The sequence below is a fragment of the Columba livia genome, chromosome 2, assembly GCF_036013475.1.
Source record: "Columba livia isolate bColLiv1 breed racing homer chromosome 2, bColLiv1.pat.W.v2, whole genome shotgun sequence".
Lineage (NCBI taxonomy): Eukaryota > Metazoa > Chordata > Aves > Columbiformes > Columbidae > Columba > Columba livia.
The window spans coordinates 22,124,450-22,130,969 of record NC_088603.1 but is presented as its reverse complement, the minus strand read 5'-3'; positions in this window follow the sequence as shown (position 1 = coordinate 22,130,969).

Here is a 6,520-nt window from a genome sequence, read left to right as displayed (position 1 = left end):
GCCTCAGCATCTGCAGCTCAGGGTTTTCCTGAGCCAGAAGTGGTGTTTTTGCATTCACCTGTGTATAGAAATTAGCATGCAATTAGCCCTGGATTTGAATTTTACCATTCAGAAACTTTTAATGTGCAAAAAATGTGAGGTGATTTACTGATTTGCATGGAATAGGAAAAAAATTTCCATGTAGAATCTTATCAACCGGCTTGCTAATACACTAGTGTATATTGTTACAAAATTTTCCTATATAAATAAGCTCCCAGAAAGCCAACAGAGAAAAAATACAGTATTGTAATATTTCTGGGAAATAGTAAAGTATTTAGTATTTCTTCAGCATACTTACTTCTTTTTTAGTTCCCATTGAATCCCTTTGGATGTTCTGATACTTCACATGTATCAAGACAATTTCTGACAAGAGTCCTCTTCACTGTGTTTTTCTAACCATTTCAAAATTTTAATTTATTTTCTGACAAATTCTTCCTATTAAATGCCTCAAAGATTGAACATCTTAGGGCAGTGTAAGATAACTTACAGAGTGTCCAAATATGAAAAGATTTTCTAGTGGCCTGTACATCAGAGGGCAGAGATTGGTGTGCTTGAAGAGACATATTGGGTTTATTTCCTCAGACTTAAAGACATTCTATAATCCTGCCTCACTCCTGTTCTCATTCAAACACAGCTTGACTCATGGTTTTTCAGCTGATGACTTCTAAAATAAAACATCTTTGAAGGAAAATATAATTCTCTTTCTGTAAGTAGCCCCACGGTAGACTATTCTGGTTTAGTTCAGAGAACTAAAACATTGATTCACACCTTTCCATGAAGAAGTGGTAGCTCTGTGTGTGCATTATCCTTTATTATTGCTTTCATTAAAATAAACTTTCTCTGGTCAGTCTTTTCTTGCAAAAGAATCTTCAATTTTGTATTTAATTTCATGACCCAGTTACTGCATATTCTTTATTAAGCATTTTAGTTTCTGGATGTTTCCTGCTGTCCCTTTGTGACCCAGTGTTCAGGCTTCATCAGGAAATGTAAGTACCCAGAAAATGCAGAACTGGACCTCTTCTAAATATTGGTGAAAATAGCACTCATATATTTTTGTATTTAAAAATACCTGACATGAAACAGCCACATTTATGTCAATGTGAACAATAAACATAATTACTAACAAAGAATATGAATACCAGAAATCTGGAAACATATCTAGAAGAGCCTATTTTGTGAATTTGTCTGTAGATAACATGCCCTGTGATTGCAGAAAAAGGACCAGAGATAGTAGTGAAAGAAAGTAGTTCCTCACTCTATACTTTAAAGTATTCTTATGTTTTTTTACTGCATTTTGAGGAAAGCTGTCTGCCTGTTTAAGTCATGGTCTGCTCTTGATTAGTGAGTGAGTGACTCTGCTGCAACTCTGGGTGTGCCAAAACCAGACAGGGACACTCACAGCCCGTCAGAGCGGAGCGGTGCAAGGCACAGCGCACATGGCTCCCTGCTGCCTTTCTCACCGTTTAAAGCAGCTCAGCTTGGGCACAGGGCCTTGGCTTGGGGACAGGAGAGAGGTGATGCCACGCCAGCTCAGATCGCTGGCTCTGGGACCTGGAGCACAAGCAGTTTCCCTGATGCTCTGCCACCCGCAGCTGCAGCATCTTTTATGTGCCACTGAGTGGAGTCCTTATCAAGACTGCAGATGTGCAAGGCTTGATTCCCCAGTCTGCTGCATGGTATTTTGCTCAGAGCAGCCTGGCAATGAAGCTGTGCCCGGCATCGCAGACAGACAGTCCAGGGCATGGGTGAGTGCTGGGCTCATCAACAGAGTGCTACAAATATGGGTTTACCTTTACCTTTTAGGATACCCTTATCAAGTCCATACTTTCTACCAGCGGTTTAATAAAGGCTTTAAAAAAAAAAAAAACCACAAAAATTAACAACTGAAAGGCCTGCATATGAAAGAATATTAATTTCAAAATACATGTATCTTAACTCATTACAGTCCACTGGCACTTTCTTTGGACAACATCCTGTGTCAAACACTCACCTTGGATCTCTTCCTGTGGCCATGATTACTACATTAACCCACTTGGAAAGCTGGGTTGTTGCTCCCCTATATTCAACTCCAATGGTCAATTAGATGAGTGCTCACAATAGGTTGTTAAAGTCATAGCTGGTGTTCCAAATTGAGGTCCAAATCAGACATGAGGCTCCAAGCAACTGGGCTCCCATGTCCTCAGGAAATTAATTATAGTGTCAGCATAAAACAAAGGAAAGGGAAAGGGAAAGGGAAAGGGAAAGGGAAAGGGAAAGGGAAAGGGAAAGGGAAAGGGAAAGGGAAAGGGAAAGGGAAAGGGAAAGGGAAAGGGAAAGGGAAAGGGAAAGGGAAAGGAAAGGAAGGAAAGGAAAGGAAAGGAAAGGAAAGGAAAGGAAAGGAAAGGAAAGGAAAGGAAAGGAAAGGAAAGGAAAGGAAAGGAAAGGAAAGGAAAGGAAAGGAAAGGAAAGGAAAGGAAAGGAAAGGAAAGGAAAGGAAAGGAAAGGAAAGGAAAGGAAAGGAAAGGAAAGGAAAGGAAAGACCCCCCCAAAACAACCACACAAAACAGAGAAAAGAAAGTAAGGAGGCAGGAGTTGAAAGCTATGTTTTCCTCCTGTACATATTTCGGAGTGGCTGTGGGTATACATTGTTTGTCATCCTGCGGTCACTTATCTTCTGTCTCCCGCTATTAGATTCCCTCCCAAGACTGCTATCTACCTCTCAGTCCTCTGTGTTTTGTTAATTTTTTAACCCCTGCACATTTCTTGCCAATTCCCTGTTTTCCTCAGTCTCTTCATGATAAGACTGATGTTCAGGGATCCTCAGTAAGCATCCATTAGTGGTGGATCTCTGCAAAAGCAAATTGCCATCAAAGAGAACATGTGGATCCAGTCTCTTCCTTCACATCATTCCTGTCTGTGCAAAGATACAGAGGCAACAAAGGGAAAAGTGTAGAGGTGTTTCACCTGCTATCTGAGGAAAAGTAGATGATGATGTTGCACCTGGGGTGGAGAAGCTAAAAAATGAGAAGTTCAGTAAGGTAATTGCAAAAATAACAATTATTTTCCCTAACACACAGTATCTGTGAAAATCTGTTGTAACACTGGAAATGTCAAGTTCTTAGCTGATAGAATTGCATTTTACTTCAGAGCCTTTTAAAAACAATAAGAATACAAAGCTTCAGTACAGACACAGCGTGTTCTCATACTGGGATGTGTTAGTTCCATGTCACACTATATGCATTGTGAAACAATGTGTCACTTCAGATTCGTAAGCTTAAAAACATCTAATTTTAGAATTTAGGAGAGATTTCAAAAATATTCTCTTTTGTTCTGGGTGCCACAGGAAGAAAAGTGCAAATGAGGTTTCTTTTTTTCTAATGCTAAGGTAAGCGATAGAAGGCATGACATATTTTAAAGGTTAATGATCTTCAAATTGTATACGTCCTGTGAATAGGAACCTTTTATCATATACATTATAGAAACAGGGAACTGAAAAAGTCCTGCCCAAAGGCAATGTCAGCTAAATCTAAGCAGTTGCTGACAGACATAACTTCATATAAAATTTCCAAAAGTGATGATGATTTCATCCCTTCCCTGAGCAACCTACACAAAGCTTCTATACTGATAATGTCAGTGTGCCTTGCAATGTCACCAGCTGCCAGGACAGTGGGACTAGAGTAGTCCACATCTATGCTAGTAGTAAGCTCTCGGTTGCTCCAGAGGGGCTGGTGGTGGCTGTGTTCAAACTGCTTCATGGGAACTGTCCACTGAATGCTGGACATGCCAAACTGGACCTAGAAATCCCTTTAGGGGAGTGCTCCCTGGCATGGGTGAAGAACAACCATTTACAGGATAGACAAGTCTGCAATAGTGCCTCTTCCTGGGCAGTGTATAATTTAAATTCATTTTCCAAGTCTTAGTAATTTAGTAAGTACATGTTTTGCACCAAATCTTTCCATAAAACCCTTGTCAGTACACCCTCCAGTTCAACATAAACTGTTAATTGCTTCTCTTTCCTTAGGGGCTGACTATGATTCCTGACTACCTAGTTATGCTCTCGCGATTAAGAAACAGTACCACTTTTTTCTACTACCTTTCCAGGAATTAAAATAAGTCTGCCTGGTATATAATTCCTTGGTTCCTCTTTTTTCTCATACTGTTTGTTGTTTTCTGATATGTTCAAACCCTGTCTAGCTTTCATCAGTGTTTACTGAGAATGTTAAATCTCTCCAAGTACTCCAGCTAGTCTCTAATGTTAAGAATAATTAAATTAATTTTCTTTTTGAAAAAATATAGTAGATTAAAATAATGTATGGGGTTGTCCTGCAGTCCAAACTTCACATTTGGTTTTGATCTTTAATCTGTACTGTTGCTTGATGCCAAGTTGGTCAGAACTAATAGATGTTCAAGGTATAGGAAATGATCTTGCAAATATTTGCTCATCTTCTGTTGTTTAAATGCCTCTTAATGAAGCATCTGACAAAATGTTAGTGAAATGAAGAGCATACTTCAAACAGTGCATGCTTATGTTTTGGTATGAAGAATTAAGCTCATGAATGCAGTGACACTGCCTCATGCAAAATAACAAGGAAAATGTATTCTGCACTGAAGGTTTCCAGAACATAGTTGAGTTTGATAGACTGTGAAGCTGCCAAGAAAAAGAGAGAAATTACTGAAAATGTGGGCAGAAGCCCAAACTAATTTTAAATGCACATTGGCTTCATAAATATGGAAATTCAGCTAAGTTAAGAGCACTCTGTACCTGCAGTGGTACGAAAGGCATCCACAGTAGTGTACTTTACCGTGTTAGATGAATGTTTGGATATAAGTGTTAAGTGAAAAAAAGCATGACACTGACTGTGGAGAATATGGCCTTGGAAAGTCTTTTAGCTGGGAACGGGCTGTGACTTGAATTTTAAGTTTTGACCAAGGCTTACCAGCTTTCTCGAGGTTGTTCAGATCATCCTAGTGGTTTTCAGTGCTGTGTATCATAACACAAATTCTTGTATCTGAGGAGCTGAAAACATTTTTCTAGATGTCAGTTAGACTTCACAACATCATCATTTTGTGCAGATGTAAAAATTAGAGGATGTATAGTTTGATTGGAAAGGAAGAGGGTCTGATAAATGACACAAGAGTAGAGCTGGGAACAAAACCGCTAATCTATAACTTTTCCTGGCTCTGCATATGCTGAAAATCAGGGCAGATTTGGGAAGTGCAAAATTTTCTTACCCACCATAGAGATTCTGGTTTTGTTATTGGAAATCTGTCTGGAGATGACCAGCCCATTTCACAGCAGTCTGTCAAATGGATGTTTGTACATTCTTAATTAGTTTTGACTTACATTCTCTTAATATTCATTAATTACAGTGATAGGAATGGCAAGATTCAGCATTGCAAGTTCCTAAGTTTCCTCTTCCTCTGTCTATGCTTTAGTGAAGAAATTGCTAGTTTTTGGTTAATAGTGCAAAGAAGCACCTGTGTGGTTTTGTTTGCTTGTTTGTTTGTTTGTTTTGCTTTGTTTTGTTTTGTTTTTTTCCTTAGATATTTCCCCAGGCTATTGACACCAGGGGGTGTAATTAAGAACCCAGTCTTCCCATCTGAAATGTCCAGGTTGAGAATATTTTTTTAAATTTTCTCACTTTTTCTCAGATTTCATTTCAGCAGAGAGCTGAGTAATATATTGGGTGCTTCTCACCCTCACTACATTTTTCTTGGGATGTATCTCCCCAGTAAACAGCTTGATACGTTTATGTGAGGTGTTTACCTCTTCCCTGAGAAGGCAGAGCTCAACAAGAAGCATGAAATGTCTTCAATATTTTGTGTTCTGGTCTGCTGAAGTCTTTTTTATGACAGTTATATGGTGCTGTCAGTGACCACAGATCACTGACTATCTTATTTGAAACAGCTGAAGTATTTGTGGAAGAAGAGTGGGCAAAAAGAGCAATCTAAACCCTTTAAAGTTCCCTAAATGTGCCTGGCTTATCTTAGGTGAGGACACTCTATACCCCTCTTTTTGTGTCCATGCAGCAGGGAGTAGGTTAGTCAGAGAGAGAAGAGGCACGAGAGAGGTGGGTGTAATTTCACGCCCATGGTGGTGGTTGGGCTGAAGCAGAGCTGGAGCCCTGGCCTCAGCTCCCTGTGGCGTGTGTGGTTTGCATTGTCAGCATGAACTAGACAAACACAACTTGGATCTGAACCAGCTATGACTATCACCCTTGTAGCTCTTTTCAAGCTCATTAGTGGAGCTCAGATGACTGTCTGCCTAAATACCAATTACTTTAGCCAAGGGATAAGTCTCTTTCTCTCCAAAACACGCAATTCTGCCCAAATGGCGTGACCAAAGTAGTGTGCCCAGGGCATGTTCAGGCTAAATAAGGTGATAGATTCAGGATCAGGCAGTCCTGAGAAGTAGGTAAACTGAGCTGACGACTGAGCCTTAGGGAAAGCACTTTGTGCTCCCATTGATTTATGAATTGAAACCCCAAAAAGAAATAAAAGA